At 34.7% G+C, this 24,584-nt stretch overlaps 1 long non-coding RNA gene across 3 annotated transcripts in view; it reads left to right on the top strand.

The window, feature by feature from the left end:
* LOC139519485 (uncharacterized) overlaps nucleotides 1-21,452 on the top strand; it is an 82,577-nt gene extending 61,125 nt beyond the window's left edge. Inside the window, exons 1-4 of one of the 3 annotated variants that reach the window (XR_011663602.1) lie at nucleotides 19,394-19,410; nucleotides 19,952-20,017; nucleotides 20,886-20,998; nucleotides 21,360-21,452. This is a non-coding gene — a long non-coding RNA (uncharacterized lncRNA). Of the gene's footprint in view, nucleotides 1-19,393; nucleotides 19,411-19,879; nucleotides 20,018-20,885; nucleotides 20,999-21,359 lie in introns of those variants that run through there. The other 2 variants (XR_011663601.1, XR_011663603.1) reach the window with 2 other exon arrangements.
* The last annotated feature ends 3,132 nt before the right edge of the window (nucleotides 21,453-24,584 follow it).

The raw sequence follows: 24,584 nt of genomic DNA, 5'->3' as shown, positions 1-24,584 counted from the left end.
CTTCAAGTCTTTCACTTTGGACTGCTTCTTCTGTCCTCTTTGGTAGAATTGGAAATAAAAGAAAGTCATTATTATTCAGATTAATGTACACAAATCAAAACATTTTTAAGCAAATTTTTTTTAAACATTTTCTCATTGTTGAAGGACTTGTCTGTGAACTTGTATATGATGAACAGCAATCAAATAAAAGAGTTTCTTTGTTGTAGACCAAGTAAATTTGACATTTTCCCTCTCTTATTCTTCAATTTTTCCTGCTTCTTAATAACAGGGACATTGGAAAGAACCAATCGAGCATATCTTTAGTTTGGCTGCATCATTTTTCCATGTGGACTGCTTCCCAAAAATGAAACCAGATAATCTCCAGAAAACTTCAGCATGACATCTCAAAGTCCCCTTCTACAGGCATAGGCAGTAAACCTGTAGCTGTCGTAGGTCGCTAGCGAACATCCCAGCCGCCCGTCCTCGCGAATCTGCGACGTAGGCCATCTCAACATCCATGACTGTCGTCCCATTTGGAGGTAACCCGCTACTTCGAGGAAACGCCACAAACAGCAAAATCACTTAATCCTACTTACATTGCCTATATTTCTTCAAGTCTTTCACTTTGGGCTGCTTCTCCTGTCCTCTTTGGTAGAATTGGAAATAAAAGAAAGTCATTATTAGTCAGATTAATGAACACAAACCAAAACATTTTTATAAACAATTTTTTTGATACATTTTCTCATTGTTGAAGGACTTGTCTGTCAACTTGAATATGAAGAACAGCAATAAAATAAAAGGGTTTCTTTTATAAGAATGTTTTTTTGTGGATTGAATCGGTCAATTACTATCAAATATCAAATGTATATCATTTCAAAATTACATAAAAAGATCCCTTTGAATAATGCACACCATATCCTGAAAAAAAAAGATACCACTGAACTATCCATAGAACAAAAGCAAGAAACAGACAATAAAACCTGACCAATCAGAACTAGCTCAGAAAACAACTGTTAATTGTTAGAAAAGTCTTTGCATTTGAAGCACAAATTATGTATTTCTGAAATGATCATTTGATATTTGTTCTGTCAATATCAAATTGTTTTCAAATTAAGATTAATTTAATATTCTGTTACAAAATTTGACTATTAAGGTGGTACATCTGACCTTCAAAACAGCGGTACTCCAAAAATAAACCCTGGTTTTCTGGAAATCTTAAATTAGTGTACTAAAGAGCGCATTAATTCCAAAATTTTTAATGCAAACTGACAGACAAGTGAATTTTAGCTCAAAATGGTCGAAATATATTTCTCTTTCACCAAAAGTTTCATTTCTGCAAATTTGTTGGTTAAATTAAGTAAACAATGACATCAAAAGCACTATTTTGTGTTACAGTAGGCCTACTTTTACATACGTTCAAAATTTGAGGGAGTAATTGGTGGTCTGACACCTACATAACACTTAGAGATAACTCTGTAAGAAACAGCTGAACATTTTTATACACAATTTGTTTTAAACATTTTCTCATTGTTGAAGGACTTGTCAGTGAACTTGTATATGAAGAACAGCAATAAAATAAAAGGGTTTCTTTGTTGTAGACCAAGTAAATTTGACATTTTCCCTCTCTTATTCTTCAATTTTTCCTGCTTCTTAATAACAGGGACATTAGAAAGAACCAATCGAGCATATCTTTAGTTTGGCTGCATCATTTTTCCATGTGGACTGCTTCCCAAAAATGAAACCAGATAATCTCCAGAAAACTTCAGCATGACATCTCAAAGTCCCCTTCTACAGGCATAGGCAGTAAACCTGTAGCTGTCGTAGGTCGCTAGCGAACATCCCAGCCGCCCGTCCTCGCGAATCTGCGACGTAGGCCATCTCAACATCCATGACTGTCGTCCCATTTGGAGGTAACCAGCTACTTCGAGGAAAGGCCACAAACAGCAAAATCACTTAATCCTACTTACATTGCCTATATTTCTTCAAGTCTTTCACTTTGGGCTGCTTCTCCTGTCCTCTTTGGTAGAATTGGAAATAAAAGAAAGTCATTATTAGTCAGATTAATGAACACAAACCAAAACATTTTTATAAACAATTTTTTTGATACATTTTCTCATTGTTGAAGGACTTGTCTGTCAACTTGAATATGAAGAACAGCAATAAAATAAAAGGGTTTCTTTTATAAGAATGTTTTTTTGTGGATTGAATCGGTCAATTACTATCAAATATCAAATGTATATCATTTCAAAATTACATAAAAAGATCCCTTTGAATAATGCACACCATATCCTGAAAAAAAAAGATACCACTGAACTATCCATAGAACAAAAGCAAGAAACAGACAATAAAACCTGACCAATCAGAACTAGCTCAGAAAACAACTGTTAATTGTTAGAAAAGTCTTTGCACTTGAAGCACAAATTATGTATTTCTGAAATGATCATTTGATATTTGTTCTGTCAATATCAAATTGTTTTCAAATTAAGATTAATTTAATATTCTGTTACAAAATTTGACTATTAAGGTGGTACATCTGACCTTCAAAACAGCGGTACTCCAAAAATAAACCCTGGTTTTCTGGAAATCTTAAATTAGTGTACTAAAGAGCGCATTAATTCCAAAATTTTTAATGCAAACTGACAGACAAGTGAATTTTAGCTCAAAATGGTCGAAATATATTTCTCTTTCACCAAAAGTTTCATTTCTGCAAATTTGTTGGTTAAATTAAGTAAACAATGACATCAAAAGCACTATTTTGTGTTACAGTAGGCCTACTTTTACATACGTTCAAAATTTGAGGGAGTAATTGGTGGTCTGACACCTACATAACACTTAGAGATAACTCTGTAAGAAACAGCTGAACATTTTTATACACAATTTGTTTTAAACATTTTCTCATTGTTGAAGGACTTGTCAGTGAACTTGTATATGAAGAACAGCAATAAAATAAAAGGGTTTCTTTGTTGTAGACCAAGTAAATTTGACATTTTCCCTCTCTTATTCTTCAATTTTTCCTGCTTCTTAATAACAGGGACATTAGAAAGAACCAATTGAGCATATCTTTAGTTTGGCTGCATCATTTTTCCATGTGGACTGCTTCCCAAAAATGAAACCAGATAATCTCCAGAAAACTTCAGCATGACATCTCAAAGTCCCCTTCTACAGGCATAGGCAGTAAGCCTGTAGCTGTCGTAGGTCGCTAGCGAACACCCCAGCCGCCCGTCCTCGCAAATCTGCGACGTAGGCCATCTCAACATCCATGACTGTCGTCCCATTTGGAGGTAACCAGCTACTTCGAGGAAACACCACAAACAGCAAAATCACTTAATCCTACTTACATTGCCTATATTTCTTCAAGTCTTTCACTTTGGACTGCTTCTTCTGTCCTCTTTGGTAGAATTGGAAATAAAAGAAAGTCATTATTATTCAGATTAATGTACACAAATCAAAACATTTTTAAGCACAATTTTTTTTAAACATTTTCTCATTGTTGAAGGACTTGTCTGTGAACTTGTATATGATGAACAGCAATCAAATAAAAGGGTTTCTTTGTTGTAGACCAAGTAAATTTGACATTTTCCCTCTCTTATTCTTCAATTTTTCCTGCTTCTTAATAACAGGGACATTGGAAAGAACCAATCGAGCATATCTTTAGTTTGGCTGCATCATTTTTCCATGTGGACTGCTTCCCAAAAATGAAACCAGATAATCTCCAGAAAACTTCAGCATGACATCTCAAAGTCCCCTTCTACAGGCATAGGCAGTAAACCTGTAGCTGTCGTAGGTCGCTAGCGAACATCCCAGCCGCCCGTCCTCGCGAATCTGCGACGTAGGCCATCTCAACATCCATGACTGTCGTCCCATTTGGAGGTAACCAGCTACTTCGAGGAAAGGCCACAAACAGCAAAATCACTTAATCCTACTTACATTGCCTATATTTCTTCAAGTCTTTCACTTTGGGCTGCTTCTCCTGTCCTCTTTGGTAGAATTGGAAATAAAAGAAAGTCATTATTAGTCAGATTAATGAACACAAACCAAAACATTTTTATAAACAATTTTTTTGATACATTTTCTCATTGTTGAAGGACTTGTCTGTCAACTTGAATATGAAGAACAGCAATAAAATAAAAGGGTTTCTTTTATAAGAATGTTTTTTTGTGGATTGAATCGGTCAATTACTATCAAATATCAAATGTATATCATTTCAAAATTACATAAAAAGATCCCTTTGAATAATGCACACCATATCCTGAAAAAAAAAGATACCACTGAACTATCCATAGAACAAAAGCAAGAAACAGACAATAAAACCTGACCAATCAGAACTAGCTCAGAAAACAACTGTTAATTGTTAGAAAAGTCTTTGCATTTGAAGCACAAATTATGTATTTCTGAAATGATCATTTGATATTTGTTCTGTCAATATCAAATTGTTTTCAAATTAAGATTAATTTAATATTCTGTTACAAAATTTGACTATTAAGGTGGTACATCTGACCTTCAAAACAGCGGTACTCCAAAAATAAACCCTGGTTTTCTGGAAATCTTAAATTAGTGTACTAAAGAGCGCATTAATTCCAAAATTTTTAATGCAAACTGACAGACAAGTGAATTTTAGCTCAAAATGGTCGAAATATATTTCTCTTTCACCAAAAGTTTCATTTCTGCAAATTTGTTGGTTAAATTAAGTAAACAATGACATCAAAAGCACTATTTTGTGTTACAGTAGGCCTACTTTTACATACGTTCAAAATTTGAGGGAGTAATTGGTGGTCTGACACCTACATAACACTTAGAGATAACTCTGTAAGAAACAGCTGAACATTTTTATACACAATTTGTTTTAAACATTTTCTCATTGTTGAAGGACTTGTCAGTGAACTTGTATATGAAGAACAGCAATAAAATAAAAGGGTTTCTTTGTTGTAGACCAAGTAAATTTGACATTTTCCCTCTCTTATTCTTCAATTTTTCCTGCTTCTTAATAACAGGGACATTAGAAAGAACCAATCGAGCATATCTTTAGTTTGGCTGCATCATTTTTCCATGTGGACTGCTTCCCAAAAATGAAACCAGATAATCTCCAGAAAACTTCAGCATGACATCTCAAAGTCCCCTTCTACAGGCATAGGCAGTAAACCTGTAGCTGTCGTAGGTCGCTAGCGAACATCCCAGCCGCCCGTCCTCGCGAATCTGCGACGTAGGCCATCTCAACATCCATGACTGTCGTCCCATTTGGAGGTAACCAGCTACTTCGAGGAAAGGCCACAAACAGCAAAATCACTTAATCCTACTTACATTGCCTATATTTCTTCAAGTCTTTCACTTTGGGCTGCTTCTCCTGTCCTCTTTGGTAGAATTGGAAATAAAAGAAAGTCATTATTAGTCAGATTAATGAACACAAACCAAAACATTTTTATAAACAATTTTTTTGATACATTTTCTCATTGTTGAAGGACTTGTCTGTCAACTTGAATATGAAGAACAGCAATAAAATAAAAGGGTTTCTTTTATAAGAATGTTTTTTTGTGGATTGAATCGGTCAATTACTATCAAATATCAAATGTATATCATTTCAAAATTACATAAAAAGATCCCTTTGAATAATGCACACCATATCCTGAAAAAAAAGATACCACTGAATTATCCATAGAACAAAAGCAAGAAACAGACAATAAAACCTGACCAATCAGAACTAGCTCAGAAAACAACTGTTAATTGTTAGAAAAGTCTTTGCACTTGAAGCACAAATTATGTATTTCTGAAATGATCATTTGATATTTGTTCTGTCAATATCAAATTGTTTTCAAATTAAGATTAATTTAATATTCTGTTACAAAATTTGACTATTAAGGTGGTACATCTGACCTTCAAAACAGCGGTACTCCAAAAATAAACCCTGGTTTTCTGGAAATCTTAAATTAGTGTACTAAAGAGCGCATTAATTCCAAAATTTTTAATGCAAACTGACAGACAAGTGAATTTTAGCTCAAAATGGTCGAAATATATTTCTCTTTCACCAAAAGTTTCATTTCTGCAAATTTGTTGGTTAAATTAAGTAAACAATGACATCAAAAGCACTATTTTGTGTTACAGTAGGCCTACTTTTACATACGTTCAAAATTTGAGGGAGTAATTGGTGGTCTGACACCTACATAACACTTAGAGATAACTCTGTAAGAAACAGCTGAACATTTTTATACACAATTTGTTTTAAACATTTTCTCATTGTTGAAGGACTTGTCAGTGAACTTGTATATGAAGAACAGCAATAAAATAAAAGGGTTTCTTTGTTGTAGACTAAGTAAATTTGACATTTTCCCTCTCTTATTCTTCAATTTTTCCTGCTTCTTAATAACAGGGACATTAGAAAGAACCAATTGAGCATATCTTTAGTTTGGCTGCATCATTTTTCCATGTGGACTGCTTCCAAAAAATGAAACCAGATAATCTCCAGAAAACTTCAGCATGACATCTCAAAGTCCCCTTCTACAGGCATAGGCAGTAAGCCTGTAGCTGTCGTAGGTCGCTAGCGAACACCCCAGCCGCCCGTCCTCGCAAATCTGCGACGTAGGCCATCTCAACATCCATGACTGTCGTCCCATTTGGAGGTAACCAGCTACTTCGAAGAAACACCACAAACAGCAAAATCACTTAATCCTACTTACATTGCCTATATTTCTTCAAGTCTTTCACTTTGGACTGCTTCTTCTGTCCTCTTTGGTAGAATTGGAAATAAAAGAAAGTCATTATTATTCAGATTAATGTACACAAATCAAAACATTTTTAAGCACAATTTTTTTTAAACATTTTCTCATTGTTGAAGGACTTGTCTGTGAACTTGTATATGATGAACAGCAATCAAATAAAAGGGTTTCTTTGTTGTAGACCAAGTAAATTGGACATTTTCCCTCTCTTATTCTTCAATTTTTCCTGCTTCTTAATAACAGGGACATTGGAAAGAACCAATCGAGCATATCTTTAGTTTGGCTGCATCATTTTTCCATGTGGACTGCTTCCCAAAAATGAAACCAGATAATCTCCAGAAAACTTCAGCATGACATCTCAAAGTCCCCTTCTACAGGCATAGGCAGTAAACCTGTAGCTGTCGTAGGTCGCTAGCGAACATCCCAGCCGCCCGTCCTCGCGAATCTGCGACGTAGGCCATCTCAACATCCATGACTGTCGTCCCATTTGGAGGTAACCAGCTACTTCGAGGAAAGGCCACAAACAGCAAAATCACTTAATCCTACTTACATTGCCTATATTTCTTCAAGTCTTTCACTTTGGGCTGCTTCTCCTGTCCTCTTTGGTAGAATTGGAAATAAAAGAAAGTCATTATTAGTCAGATTAATGAACACAAACCAAAACATTTTTATAAACAATTTTTTTGATACATTTTCTCATTGTTGAAGGACTTGTCTGTCAACTTGAATATGAAGAACAGCAATAAAATAAAAGGGTTTCTTTTATAAGAATGTTTTTTTGTGGATTGAATCGGTCAATTACTATCAAATATCAAATGTATATCATTTCAAAATTACATAAAAAGATCCCTTTGAATAATGCACACCATATCCTGAAAAAAAAGATACCACTGATTTTATCCATAGAACAAAAGCAAGAAACAGACAATAAAACCTGACCAATCAGAACTAGCTCAGAAAACAACTGTTAATTGTTAGAAAAGTCTTTGCACTTGAAGCACAAATTATGTATTTCTGAAATGATCATTTGATATTTGTTCTGTCAATATCAAATTGTTTTCAAATTAAGATTAATTTAATATTCTGTTACAAAATTTGACTATTAAGGTGGTACATCTGACCTTCAAAACAGCGGTACTCCAAAAATAAACCCTGGTTTTCTGGAAATCTTAAATTAGTGTACTAAAGAGCGCATTAATTCCAAAATTTTTAATGCAAACTGACAGACAAGTGAATTTTAGCTCAAAATGGTCGAAATATATTTCTCTTTCACCAAAAGTTTCATTTCTGCAAATTTGTTGGTTAAATTAAGTAAACAATGACATCAAAAGCACTATTTTGTGTTACAGTAGGCCTACTTTTACATACGTTCAAAATTTGAGGGAGTAATTGGTGGTCCGACACCTACATAACACTTAGAGATAACTCTGTAAGAAACAGCTGAACATTTTTATACACAATTTGTTTTAAACATTTTCTCATTGTTGAAGGACTTGTCAGTGAACTTGTATATGAAGAACAGCAATAAAATAAAAGGGTTTCTTTGTTGTAGACCAAGTAAATTTGACATTTTCCCTCTCTTATTCTTCAATTTTTCCTGCTTCTTAATAACAGGGACATTAGAAAGAACCAATCGAGCATATCTTTAGTTTGGCTGCATCATTTTTCCATGTGGACTGCTTCCCAAAAATGAAACCAGATAATCTCCAGAAAACTTCAGCATGACATCTCAAAGTCCCCTTCTACAGGCATAGGCAGTAAGCCTGTAGCTGTCGTAGGTCGCTAGCGAACATCCCAGCCGCCCGTCCTCGCGAATCTGCGACGTAGGCCATCTCAACATCCATGACTGTCGTCCCATTTGGAGGTAACCAGCTACTAAGAGGAAACACCACAAACAGCAAAATCACTTAATCCTACTTACATTGCCTATATTTCTTCAAGTCTTTCACTTTGGACTGCTTCTTCTGTCCTCTTTGGTAGAATTGGAAATAAAAGAAAGTCATTATTATTCAGATTAATGTACACAAATCAAAACATTTTTAAGCACAATTTTTTTTAAACATTTTCTCATTGTTGAAGGACTTGTCTGTGAACTTGTATATGATGAACAGCAATCAAAAAAAAGGGTTTCTTTGTTGTAGACCAAGTAAATTTGACATTTTCCCTCTCTTATTCTTCAATTTTTCCTGCTTCTTAATAACAGGGACATTGGAAAGAACCAATCGAGCATATCTTTAGTTTGGCTGCATCATTTTTCCATGTGGACTGCTTCCCAAAAATGAAACCAGATAATCTCCAGAAAACTTCAGCATGACATCTCAAAGTCCCCTTCTACAGGCATAGGCAGTAAACCTGTAGCTGTCGTAGGTCGCTAGCGAACATCCCAGCCGCCCGTCCTCGCGAATCTGCGACGTAGGCCATCTCAACATCCATGACTGTCGTCCCATTTGGAGGTAACCAGCTACTTCGAGGAAACGCCACAAACAGCAAAATCACTTAATCCTACTTACATTGCCTATATTTCTTCAAGTCTTTCACTTTGGGCTGCTTCTCCTGTCCTCTTTGGTAGAATTGGAAATAAAAGAAAGTCATTATTAGTCAGATTAATGAACACAAACCAAAACATTTTTATAAACAATTTTTTTGATACATTTTCTCATTGTTGAAGGACTTGTCTGTCAACTTGAATATGAAGAACAGCAATTAAATAAAAGGGTTTCTTTTATAAGAATGTTTTTTTGTGGATTGAATCGGTCAATTACTATCAAATATCAAATGTATATCATTTCAAAATTACATAAAAAGATCCCTTTGAATAATGCACACCATATCCTGAAAAAAAAAGATACCACTGAACTATTCATAGAACAAAAGCAAGAAACAGACAATAAAACCTGACCAATCAGAACTAGCTCAGAAAACAACTGTTAATTGTTAGAAAAGTCTTTGCATTTGAAGCAAAAATTATGTATTTCTGAAATGATCATTTGATATTTGTTCTGTCAATATCAAATTGTTTTCAAATTAAGATTAATTTAATATTCTGTTACAAAATTTGACTATTAAGGTGGTACATCTGACCTTCAAAACAGCGGTACTCCAAAAATAAACCCTGGTTTTCTGGAAATCTTAAATTAGTGTACTAAAGAGCGCATTAATTCCAAAATTTTTAATGCAAACTGACAGACAAGTGAATTTTAGCTCAAAATGGTCGAAATATATTTCTCTTTCACCAAAAGTTTCATTTCTGCAAATTTGTTGGTTAAATTAAGTAAACAATGACATCAAAAGCACTATTTTGTGTTACAGTAGGCCTACTTTTACATACGTTCAAAATTTGAGGGAGTAATTGGTGGTCTGACACCTACATAACACTTAGAGATAACTCTGTAAGAAACAGCTGAACATTTTTATACACAATTTGTTTTAAACATTTTCTCATTGTTGAAGGACTTGTCAGTGAACTTGTATATGAAGAACAGCAATAAAATAAAAGGGTTTCTTTGTTGTAGACCAAGTAAATTTGACATTTTCCCTCTCTTATTCTTCAATTTTTCCTGCTTCTTAATAACAGGGACATTAGAAAGAACCAATCGAGCATATCTTTAGTTTGGCTGCATCATTTTTCCATGTGGACTGCTTCCCAAAAATGAAACCAGATAATCTCCAGAAAACTTCAGCATGACATCTCAAAGTCCCCTTCTACAGGCATAGGCAGTAAGCCTGTAGCTGTCGTAGGTCACTAGCGAACATCCCAGCCGCCCGTCCTCGCGAATCTGCGACGTAGGCCATCTCAACATCCATGACTGTCGTCCCATTTGGAGGTAACCAGCTACTTCGAGGAAACACCACAAACAGCAAAATCACTTAATCCTACTTACATTGCCTATATTTCTTCAAGTCTTTCACTTTGGACTGCTTCTTCTGTCCTCTTTGGTAGAATTGGAAATAAAAGAGTCATTATTATTCAGATTAATGTACACAAATCAAAACATTTTTAAGCACAATTTTTTTTAAACATTTTCTCATTGTTGAAGGACTTGTCTGTGAACTTGTATATGATGAACAGCAATCAAATAAAAGGGTTTCTTTGTTGTAGACCAAGTAAATTTGACATTTTCCCTCTCTTATTCTTCAATTTTTCCTGCTTCTTAATAACAGGGACATTGGAAAGAACCAATCGAGCATATCTTTAGTTTGGCTGCATCATATTTCCATGTGGACTGCTTCCCAAAAATGAAACCAGATAATTTCCAGAAAACTTCAGCATGACATCTCAAAGTCCCCTTCTACAGGCATAGGCAGTAAACCTGTAGCTGTCGTAGGTCGCTAGCGAACATCACAGCCGCCCGTCCTCGCGAATCTGCGACGTAGGCCATCTCAACATCCATGACTGTCGTCCCATTTGGAGGTAACCAGCTACTTCGAGGAAACGCCACAAACAGCAAAATCACTTAATCCTACTTACATTGCCTATATTTCTTCAAGTCTTTCACTTTGGGCTGCTTCTCCTGTCCTCTTTGGTAGAATTGGAAATAAAAGAAAGTCATTATTAGTCAGATTAATGAACACAAACCAAAACATTTTTATAAACAATTTTTTTGATACATTTTCTTATTGTTGAAGGACTTGTCTGTCAACTTGAATATGAAGAACAGCAATAAAATAAAAGGGTTTCTTTTATAAAAATGTTTTTTTGTGGATTGAATCGGTCAATTACTATCAAATATCAAATGTATATCATTTCAAAATTACATAAAAAGATCCCTTTGAATAATGCACACCATATCCTGAAAAAAAAGATACCACTGAATTATCCATAGAACAAAAGCAAGAAACAGACAATAAAACCTGACCAATCAGAACTAGCTCAGAAAACAACTGTTAATTGTTAGAAAAGTCTTTGCACTTGAAGCACAAATTATGTATTTCTGAAATGATCATTTGATATTTGTTCTGTCAATATCAAATTGTTTTCAAATTAAGATTAATTTAATATTCTGTTACAAAATTTGACTATTAAGGTGGTACATCTGACCTTCAAAACAGCGGTACTCCAAAAATAAACCCTGGTTTTCTGGAAATCTTAAATTAGTGTACTAAAGAGCGCATTAATTCCAAAATTTTTAATGCAAACTGACAGACAAGTGAATTTTAGCTCAAAATGGTCGAAATATATTTCTCTTTCACCAAAAGTTTCATTTCTGCAAATTTGTTGGTTAAATTAAGTAAACAATGACATCAAAAGCACTATTTTGTGTTACAGTAGGCCTACTTTTACATACGTTCAAAATTTGAGGGAGTAATTGGTGGTCCGACACCTACATAACACTTAGAGATAACTCTGTAAGAAACAGCTGAACATTTTTATACACAATTTGTTTTAAACATTTTCTCATTGTTGAAGGACTTGTCAGTGAACTTGTATATGAAGAACAGCAATAAAAAAAAAGGGTTTCTTTGTTGTAGACCAAGTAAATTTGACATTTTCCCTCTCTTATTCTTCAATTTTTCCTGCTTCTTAATAACAGGGACATTAGAAAGAACCAATTGAGCATATCTTTAGTTTGGCTGCATCATTTTTCCATGTGGACTGCTTCCCAAAAATGAAACCAGATTATCTCCAGAAAACTTCAGCATGACATCTCAAAGTCCCCTTCTACAGGCATAGGCAGTAAGCCTGTAGCTGTCGTAGGTCGCTAGCGAACACCCCAGCCGCCCGTCCTCGCAAATCTGCGACGTAGGCCATCTCAACATCCATGACTGTCGTCCCATTTGGAGGTAACCAGCTACTTCGAGGAAACACCACAAACAGCAAAATCACTTAATCCTACTTACATTGCCTATATTTCTTCAAGTCTTTCACTTTGGACTGCTTCTTCTGTCCTCTTTGGTAGAATTGGAAATAAAAGAAAGTCATTATTATTCAGATTAATGTACACAAATCAAAACATTTTTAAGCACAATTTTTTTTAAACATTTTCTCATTGTTGAAGGACTTGTCTGTGAACTTGTATATGATGAACAGCAATCAAATAAAAGGGTTTCTTTGTTGTAGACCAAGTAAATTTGACATTTTCCCTCTCTTATTCTTCAATTTTTCCTGCTTCTTAATAACAGGGACATTGGAAAGAACCAATCGAGCATATCTTTAGTTTGGCTGCATCATATTTCCATGTGGACTGCTTCCCAAAAATGAAACCAGATAATTTCCAGAAAACTTCAGCATGACATCTCAAAGTCCCCTTCTACAGGCATAGGCAGTAAACCTGTAGCTGTCGTAGGTCGCTAGCGAACATCACAGCCGCCCGTCCTTGCGAATCTGCGACGTAGGCCATCTCAACATCCATGACTGTCGTCCCATTTGGAGGTAACCAGCTACTTCGAGGAAACGCCACAAACAGCAAAATCACTTAATCCTACTTACATTGCCTATATTTCTTCAAGTCTTTCACTTTGGGCTGCTTCTCCTGTCCTCTTTGGTAGAATTGGAAATAAAAGAAAGTCATTATTAGTCAGATTAATGAACACAAACCAAAACATTTTTATAAACAATTTTTTTGATACATTTTCTTATTGTTGAAGGACTTGTCTGTCAACTTGAATATGAAGAACAGCAATAAAATAAAAGGGTTTCTTTTATAAAAATGTTTTTTTGTGGATTGAATCGGTCAATTACTATCAAATATCAAATGTATATCATTTCAAAATTACATAAAAAGATCCCTTTGAATAATGCACACCATATCCTGAAAAAAAAGATACCACTGAATTATCCATAGAACAAAAGCAAGAAACAGACAATAAAACCTGACCAATCAGAACTAGCTCAGAAAACAACTGTTAATTGTTAGAAAAGTCTTTGCACTTGAAGCACAAATTATGTATTTCTGAAATGATCATTTGATATTTGTTCTGTCAATATCAAATTGTTTTCAAATTAAGATTAATTTAATATTCTGTTACAAAATTTGACTATTAAGGTGGTACATCTGACCTTCAAAACAGCGGTACTCCAAAAATAAACCCTGGTTTTCTGGAAATCTTAAATTAGTGTACTAAAGAGCGCATTAATTCCAAAATTTTTAATGCAAACTGACAGACAAGTGAATTTTAGCTCAAAATGGTCGAAATATATTTCTCTTTCACCAAAAGTTTCATTTCTGCAAATTTGTTGGTTAAATTAAGTAAACAATGACATCAAAAGCACTATTTTGTGTTACAGTAGGCCTACTTTTACATACGTTCAAAATTTGAGGGAGTAATTGGTGGTCCGACACCTACATAACACTTAGAGATAACTCTGTAAGAAACAGCTGAACATTTTTATACACAATTTGTTTTAAACATTTTCTCATTGTTGAAGGACTTGTCAGTGAACTTGTATATGAAGAACAGCAATAAAAAAAAAGGGTTTCTTTGTTGTAGACCAAGTAAATTTGACATTTTCCCTCTCTTATTCTTCAATTTTTCCTGCTTCTTAATAACAGGGACATTAGAAAGAACCAATTGAGCATATCTTTAGTTTGGCTGCATCATTTTTCCATGTGGACTGCTTCCCAAAAATGAAACCAGATTATCTCCAGAAAACTTCAGCATGACATCTCAAAGTCCCCTTCTACAGGCATAGGCAGTAAGCCTGTAGCTGTCGTAGGTCGCTAGCGAACACCCCAGCCGCCCGTCCTCGCAAATCTGCGACGTAGGCCATCTCAACATCCATGACTGTCGTCCCATTTGGAGGTAACCAGCTACTTCGAGGAAACACCACAAACAGCAAAATCACTTAATCCTACTTACATTGCCTATATTTCTTCAAGTCTTTCACTTTGGACTGCTTCTTCTGTCCTCTTTGGTAGAATTGGAAATAAAAGAAAGTCATTATTATTCAGATTAATGTACACAAATCAAAACATTTTTAAGCACAATTTTTTTTAAACATTTTCTCATTGTTGAAGGACTTGTCTGTGAACTTGTATATGATGAACAGCAATCAAATAAAAGGGTTTCTTTGTTGTAGACCAAGTAAATTTGACATTTTCCCTCTCTTATTCTTCAATTTTTCCTGCTTCTTAATAACAGGGACATTGGAAAGAACCAATCGAGCATATCTTTAGTTTGGCTGCATCATATTTCCATGTGGACTGCTTCCCAAAAATGAAACCAGATAATCTCCAGAAAACTTCAGCATGACATCTCAAACTCCCTTCTACAGGCATAGGCAGTAAACCTGTAGCTGTCGTAGGTCGCTAGCGAACATCCCAGCCGCCCGTCCTTGCGAATCTGCGACGTAGGCCATCTCAACATCCATGACTGTCGTCCCATTTGGAGGTAACCAGCTACTTCGAGGAAACGCCACAAACAGCAAAATCACTTAATCCTACTTACATTGCCTATATTTCTTCAAGTCTTTCACTTTGGGCTGCTTCTTCTGTCCTCTTTGGTAGAATTGGAAATAAAAGAAAGTCATTATTAGTCAGATTAATGAACACAAACCAAAACATTTTTATAAACAATTTTTTTGATATATTTTCTCATTGTTGAAGGACTTGTCTGTCAACTTGAATATGAAGAACAGCAATAAAATAAAAGGGTTTCTTTTATAAGAATGTTTTTTTGTGGATTGAATCAGTCAATTACTATCAAATATCAAATGTATATCATTTCAAAATTACATAAAAAGATCCCTTTGAATAATGCACACCATATCCTGAAAAAAAAAGATACCACTGAACTATCCATAGAACAAAAGCAAGAAACAGACAATAAAACCTGACCAATCAGAACTAGCTCAGAAAACAACTGTTAATTGTTAGAAAAGTCTTTGCACTTGAAGCACAAATTATGTATTTCTGAAATGATCATTTGATATTTGTTCTGTCAATATCAAATTGTTTTCAAATTAAGATTAATTTAATATTCTGTTACAAAATTTGACTATTAAGGTGGTACATCTGACCTTCAAAACAGCGGTACTCCAAAAATAAACCCTGGTTTTCTGGAAATCTTAAATTAGTGTACTAAAGAGCGCATTAATCCCAAAATTTTTAATTCAAACTGACAGACAAGTGAATTTTAGCTCAAAATGGTCGAAATATATTTCTCTTTCACCAAAAGTTTCATTTCTGCAAATTTGTTGGTTAAATTAAGTAAACAATGAAATCAAAAGCACTATTTTGTGTTACAGTAGGCCTACTTTTACATACGTTCAAAATTTGAGGGAGTAATTGGTGGTCTGACACCTACATAACACTTAGAGATAACTCTGTAAGAAACAGCTGAACATTTTTATACACAATTTGTTTTAAACATTTTCTCATTGTTGAAGGACTTGTCTGTGAACTTGTATATGAAGAACAGCAATAAAATAAAAGGGTTTCTTTGTTGTAGACCAAGTAAATTTGACATTTTCCCTCTCTTATTCTTCAATTTGTCCTGCTTCTTAATAACAGGATCATTAGAAAGAACCAATCGAGCATATCTTTAGTTTGGCTGCATCATTTTTCCATGTGGACTGCTTCCCAAAAATGAAACCAGATTATCTCCAGAAAACTTCAGCATGACATCTCAAAGTCCCCTTCTACAGGCATAGGCAGTAAGCCTGTAGCTGTCGTAGGTCACTAGCGAACATCCCAGCCGCCCGTCCTCGCGAGTCTGCGACGTAGGCCATCTCTACATCCATGACTGTCGTCCCATTATGAGGTAACCAGCTACTTCATGGAAACGCCACAAACAGCAAAATCACTTAATCCTACTTACATTGCCTATATTTCTTCAAGTCTTTCACTTTGGGCTGCTTCTTCTGTCCTCTTTGGTAGAATTGGAAATAAAAGAAAGTCATTATTATTCAGATTAATGTACACAAATCAAAACATTTTTAAGCACAATTTTTTTTAAACATTTTCTCATTGCTAAAGGACTTGTCTGTGAACTTGTATATGATGAACAGCAATCAAGTAAAAGGGTTTCTTTGTTGTAGACCAAGTAAGTTTGACATTATGAATTTTCCATGTCTTTTTATTTTATTTTTCCTTCGTCCTCTTTGATAGAATTGGAAACTAAAACATGTTCACTTAGCAAAAAAGACAATAGACCATGACTAAAAAGGCAGAGCCAAATAATCGCTGTGAAAACGATTCAAAAAAGCTTATACAACTGCATACCAAATTTAATTGACTGACCACTTGTTGTTCCCAATAGTTCCCAATAAACTGACCTAATCACAAACAAATCCATGTAAAATAAGGAAAAGCTTCAAAGTCAATAGACCATGATTGAGGGGGCAGGGTCTTATAATCTCTATGGAAATGAGATGTGCCAATACTAATAGGACTAAAATAAAGGACTGCATACCAAATATGATTGATCTACAACTTGTAGTTCACCACATTAACTAGATCTAATCACAAATTTTAAAATACATTGCTGCCGCTGTGGTGGATGACAGAAACAGCATACCTTTGTCTCACTTTTAGACCCTGTCAAGTGAGACAATAATATATACTGAGTGCCAATGAAAACGCAACACTTTTGTTTTTCAAAAAAATCTTATAATTTTTATTTTATTTATATCAGAACTTTGTATAGTTGGTTTAAAACGACTTTTAAGACAGTTGACGACAACTTTACGGTTGAGTGATTTTTGGAACAAATGCGAAGTAAGGGTTATTTTGAACGGACATAGACCGAGTTCACCGCTTTTCAACATACGCACCATTTTCACGATTTTATCATTTAAAGCTTGGCTCATGTCATGAATTTTCCCGCCCTTATTGTAAAGAAACTGCAATAAACATCTGAGTAAATGCCAGGACTTTCTGACAACCAGCGACATGCAGTTTTGGGCATGATCCAATGAAGCCTTTCACTGCATACATTTTCGAGCATACTGAAGTTGTTGCCTCTACAATAACCCAAATCATCCACAAATTCAACCAAAATGGATCATTTAATGATAAGCGACATCCCGGAGTACAAAAAGCAAGAAACGCTCAGCCAGACCGATACATTTGGTCTTAAACATATTCGATATTGACTCTGATGGGTGTACAAAGGTCACGAGAGTTCAATGGTGGTCACGGTAGATCCTTTGGAGCAATTTTAGTAAAGCACCATTTGCGCAGAAATTGTTAAAGAGCACCAAAGTCTTTCCTTAGTGACATCTAAACGGCCGTAAGGCGTAAATATCGAATTCTGTAGACCAAAAATCATTCACTGTGTACCAAAAACCGTCAGTGGTGGTTACATAGACATTTGGCACCTATCTTGGCCAAAAGTCATGTGTTTCGCCCGATTTTGGTCCGATCGAGCAAATTTTGCATCAGACTGGATATGGTTTAGATGATGAAAACCACCATCAGTATCATAAAGTCAGCTTGAGTTGGATATGCGGTACAAGTGGAACAACATTCCTCGAGATCACATTTAACGTACGGGATGATTAGTTCCACAGCGCTGTCGAGATTGCGCTGCACAACGGGGTTGTACCATGTTTTGTTAGGACTGCGAGTTGATGATTCGACATTGGATGTTTCGTTTACCTATAGCGTCTAAAAGATGACAATGAAACATTTTTGTTTGATATCGATCTATTGTTAGAAATGTTAATTTTCAAGAACAATTTATTTTGAAAGATTAACATTTCTAATATAAATTTTGTTTTTGAAAAACCAAGTGTTGCGTTTTCATTGGCACTCAGTATATATATGCAACCATACACATGAAAAATACATCTTGAAATAAGAAGTTCTCTTTAACAAACCTTAACACAAACTAATACATAAACTAAGCAAAATTTCAAAGTCAATAAACCATAACTGAGAAGACGGGCGGAGCAAAATAATCTCAATGGTAATGAGATGTGCCAATACTTATACAACTACATACCAAATATCTTTGACTACCAAACACATAAAAATATACTAAATGATATAGATCAACCTTACTGCCGAATAGACAGATAGATCTTCACCTAATGATCATTTCTACCTTTTGTCAGATTTACTCTACATGCTTTTCAGAGACATACGCCATAAACTGCATTTTACCCCTATGTTCTATTTTGAGCCATGGCAGCCATCTGGTTGATGGCAGGCGGGTCATCAGATACATTTTTTAAACTAGACACCATAAGGATGATTTAGGCCAGGTTTAGTTTTTTTTGGCCCAGTAGTTTCAGAGGAGAAGATTTATGTAAAAGTTAACGGACAACGATGACGGACGCCAAATGCATGAGATGAGCTTGGCGAACTAAAAATAAATTGATCAACCAATTTTTTATTTCTTTGAAGCAACTTTACTCTGAAATGAAATATAAATATATATACAACCATGCATACACATGAAAATATATAAAACAAGAATTAGTCATTAGTAGGCCCCACTAGCACTGTCATTGTCTATTTCAGTGGACTGAAAAAAAATTGGGGTGAAAACTCTTGAGTTGGCATTAAAATTAGAAAGATGATATTATATGTATTAAGTACATGGCATGAACAACATAATTAAATTTCAAATGCATTTGACGTTCCAGAAAATGATACACTTTTCAAGACTTTGCTATTCATTTTTTTCCATACCTGCAGAAGATGCCAAACAATCTTAAGTTGGGAAAGAGGTTTGATAAATTTAAACTGTGTAACTGGGTGGACCATATCAAATGAAACTCGTGTGTTTGTCTACTTTGTTATCTTCTACAGATTGGAAAAAAATGCACATTAAAATCCAGGTATTACATATATTAAGTATTTTGTTTTCTGAAAAATTTACATATGCATATAACATCAAAACAATGAATTTTTAACCAGTAACCAGTAGCGGATCCAGAACTTTTCAAAAGAGGGGGCCCGCTGACTGACCTAAGGGGGTCACGCTCGAGTCGTGCTTCAGTGATTCCCTATATAATCCACCAAATTGTTCCCACGAAAAGGGGGGGGCCGCCCCTGGATCCACCTATGGTAACTGACCATGCTATATTCACAGAATATTTGTTTATTAAATAAAATTTGCTGCAGTCTTTAGGTAGTACAAATTGCCATTTGTCATGTTTGTATTGCTCAGTTGATTATAAAAATAATGAATTATTCTACAAATTAATAGAGTGAACTGATTTTATTTCTTTGTTATAATTATTTACACTTGTCGATTTAAATACACTTTTAATATCATTTACATGTGTACCGGTCTACTCGATTCCCATATTAATTTAGCTCATTTAAATATGTCAACTTAAATTTTCGCATATTTGATCATTTAACTTTCATTGGCAGGAGTTATGACTTAAGATGAATATCTGGACTGGTAACAATAAGACATAATCTAGCCATTAACAAGAGGTATATCATATGAATATCTTTATTTACTCGTTCTCGTCATTCGAATCAAGCTAAGCATTCATTATATTATCGGTTAACATTAAATTACACAGTGGCAGGGCCATTTTGTGTCATTAAAGAAACAATAAGACTGACCTGACTGATAACATAATGAATTTCCAAACACAAAGCGATCAAGTTATTAAGTAGGTAGGTGTTAATTTTCTAGCTGTTCCAGTGTTAGGTCATGACTTCCGGCCTCCACATAATTTCCCGCCAAATACATCAACCAATTAACCGAAAGCGGCTTAATGAACCGTGAATATAAACTGGACCCCTGTTGTGTTCACTTATCGGACGCTATAAATGGAATGGCGGACCAGTTTACCGTGAATAGGGATATGCGTACGGTGAATATGGTCTTGAACATATATATGGCAAATTTGTAAATGTAAAACATATATTTATTGATCACAATTTTCAATTATATATTTTTTTTATATTTTGGCAGTGGCTTATTTGCCGGTGAAACAGTAATTATGATCTGATTATAATATCTCGATTAAAAGCGAGCTATAAATAGCTATACCATAATTCATGGAGTTTTTTCTTAAGATTTCCAAATTGATGAAACAAAATATTCTGTTCCGAGTACAGGACAAAAAATATTCTGAATCCAGATTCCACCCATACCTTATAGTGTTAGATTAAAAAAAAAAATTGATTGATATCGTTGAAAAATTAAATAAAATTGTTTGCGCTTCACTGACTTAAGCAAAAACCATGACCCTCCTTGAAGTTAAATTGTTGCTCCCTGACGAGTCTACAGTTTATTTTTAAATTATATTTAATATCACTATGCAAATTTTATCAATGTCAATTTTTGTAGAGTCTTACATGAAGAACTACATGTACCCCTCAGCAAGGACATCAGATATTGAAGAATTGATTGGGGAAACCCTAAAACATACACCCCCAAAACCAGGCGGAACACGCTATAAGGTAAGAATACCCTTATTTCCCCCGTATAGTGCAACCTATATTGGAATATTTCCCAAAATTATTATTGTTTGTATTCTATGTTGTTGTTGTTTTTTTTAATTCAGTACGAAATTGTTATCAGTATAGATATGCATTTGTAACTAGCATTGTGAAGATCAAGATACTCTTTTGGGACAATAAAGGGTAACATTAAATTTAACTGAATATATAATTATGTGGTTTGTGTATTTTTCAAGGAGATTTGGAAAGCCACGTCTTACACACAGCTACATAGATCTAGTATTTATTTGCATTAATGTTTGACCTAGAATAATTACAATTTAACTTTTTGTACAAATAAGTTTTTGTATTGTCATTGCAGGAACCAACTGTAAGAGGGTAATTGCAACAGCTCCGGAAATACCACCACCAGGGACCCAGGAGAACATTTAAAATAAACAAAGTTAACGATCAATTCTTCACTTTTTGATATACAGATATAGGAAGATGTGGTGTGAGTGCCAATGAGACAACTCTCCATCCAAATAACAATTTAAAAAAAGTAAACCATTATAGGTCAATGTACGGCCTTCAACACGGAGCCTTGGCTCACACCGAACAACAAGCTATAAAGGGCCCCAAAATTACTAGTGTAAAACCATTTAAACGGGAAAACCAACGGTCTAATCTATATAAAATTTTTAAAAAAACGAGAAACGAGAAACGCGTATAAATTACATAAACAAACGACAACTACTGTACATCAGATTCCTGACTTAGGACAGTTGCAAACATTTGCAGGCATTATTTACTTTTCATAAACCTTTTTTTATAACTTTCATGGGTGGGTATTTAGCTAGCCAGATATTATATTCAGAACGTGAACGTGCTTAATGAGAAATGTATACTACGATGAAATAAATTAAATATAAAAAAAAGAAGATGTGGTACTATGATTGCCAACGAGACTCTCCACAAGAGACCAAACGAAACATAAAGTAACATATATGATAAATGCATATTATTTTTACAAGCACTATCAAGAACTGCATACGAATAGACAGCCACTCAGCTATAAATGGCCCTAGGATTCACTTCTGTTATATCACAATTACTGAAAGTTCAAACAGTAATTCGATTGAAGCTACAAAAAAAAAGATGATGATGCAGAATATACGAATTCCTTCAGAGAATAACACCAACATATATCATCTAGAGGTCACCTCATGGTCCCAAACACAGTTGATACTATGTGTGTGTATATACGATCATTTTTTGGCCAATTATATAGCATAATATAAAAGTGCTAGTATATTACGTCGACATAATGTGATATTAACGTTATAGAAACGTAATTTTACGTCACCACAACGTTAATGTATGATGTTTTGATAATGTGATATAAACGTTGTTGTAATGTCAGGAATAACGTTGTAGAAACGTAATTTTACGTCACCACAACGTTAATGTACGACGTTGTGACAACGTCAAGAAAACATACACTTTTACGTAAATACAACGTAATAACCTGACGTCAATGCGACGAAAACATGACATTGTCACGACGTAATTATGACGTAACATTGTTAGCTGGAAACCTCCCCCCCCCAAAAAAAAGCAGGATGGAGTCAGCAAGGCCGTAACTACCATTGAGACAAATGAGGCAATTTCCTCACTTAAATTTCGGCACTAATATTTTTTATGTGTTTATTTGTTTATTGTAATTAAATACGAAACATAGTCTACTGTTGTTTTGTCTCAACCTTAATTTCTATAACTTTTCAGTCATTCCTTTCAAACTATTCTTCCCCAATATAACTCAACATCTCTTAATTATTACGGATGGCGAATTTGGACGATTTGTTTATATCAATATTAATGCAAGTAAAGAATTTGAGCCCCTTTTCAATAATCAAGATAAGACACTTTTATTATAGATATAAACTTAATACAGAATTTAGTACGATTAAAGTATTCCTGAAAATTATTCTGCCTGACGAGTTTAGTATACATTTTGCACAGGGAGGGAGGCTTTCAAATACATTTCTACATATGAACATGCCTGATTCAAGTCGGGGATATGACAGTTGTTATCCATTCGTTTGATAAGTTTGAGCGTTTGATTTTGACAACTGGGTGAAGCGTTCGTATGCTGGCTGTACCACGTCAATATTATATATGTCACTGTCTGGACGGGTGCGCCTCCAGGATTTGGGCCTGATACTCAAATGTTGGGAGTGATACATTTACTTGTAAAAATTTTAAATAGTATGTTTTTGAGACCCATCTAATTAAGTATGCGAATCGAAACAAATTTTTAGTAAAAATAACATAGCTTGACCGATGAAGGCATAACTTGAAATCATATAATCACAGTCTACTTCTTTCCTGATGTTGGGTGAAATGTCAATGTATACCTCAATGTACTATCCTATATAGTTACAGGTCACTGAACGGTGGCGTTGAGCAATGAGCAAACATGACAAACTTTAACATATATAAAAAGGGGGGAGAGTTGATTAGTGACAAAACGGAAAACAGATGTACTGTAACAATTAAACAACAAGCAACCATTCGGACTTGTGATATGCATACAAATTATTTGGTATGGTTTTATATGTTTGAGCGCTCAACCTCTCTCTAACTTTGAAAAATGGTGAATCCAACAAAGCGCCAGTAAAAAAAGTATATAAACATTTTGAAGCAATCATTCTTAAAAATATTGTATTGATTCTCACTCTTGTCACTGACGGATCCAGAAATTTTTATAAAAGGTTCGGGGGGGGGGGGGGGGTGGAGGGGGCATTGACTGCCATACGAGAGGGTCCGCTCCAGTCAAACTTCAGTGATTCCCTATATACTCAACCAAAATTTTCACACAAATAGGGGTGGCTGGATTCGCCTATGGTTTTTGATCGGCAAGTAAGATCGTTTTATATGAGTCGAGAAGAAATGTGTGTCCTATGACTTCCCCCTCACTTAAAACAAAAGAAGAATAAATGAATGGTTGGTGGATACAAATATGTTTTTTATGTTATTAAAAAATGAGACCAATGAACCTATTAGTATACTATTTGCAAAACGTATATTAGGCGTGTATGATTTGTCAATACTTCTAATTGTTTAAGGTCATTACATGTGCATTACAATAGTGTTAGTAGTGATAGGCGGGTCCAGGATTTTAGGTTAGGGGGCACAAACTTAAATTATCGGCGAGCGGAGCGAGGCGAAAATGATTTTTGATCGAAATGATCTCCTCATATACTTTAATAAGCTTAGGACAACCCATGTTTTGTAAATTTTAGGGGGAGGCATGCATGCTACCGCCTGAATCGACCCCTGATTGAGATATTGATTAACCGGTATATATACTTAACATACAATAATAAAATTCACAGACATGTCTTTAAATTTCATGCAGGACTTCTGATCCAACCATGTAGTATGGCATGTAATTGAGATATGGTTTTGGTCGATGGATGTTCATGAAGGACCTGAAGTACAAAGTATATCACTGGATTTAGCTCTTTGTCTAAGTGTATTTTTGAAGTACTTTGCTTTGAGCTCAGTTCATTGTTATGCAATTCATTCTTTGTGAAGTAGTATC

Source organism: Mytilus edulis, chromosome 4 (assembly GCF_963676685.1).
Source record: "Mytilus edulis chromosome 4, xbMytEdul2.2, whole genome shotgun sequence".
NCBI classification, from domain to species: domain Eukaryota; kingdom Metazoa; phylum Mollusca; class Bivalvia; order Mytilida; family Mytilidae; genus Mytilus; species Mytilus edulis.
The sequence above is the reverse complement of the archived record's forward strand: the minus strand, read 5'-3'. Positions and strand labels throughout refer to the sequence as shown.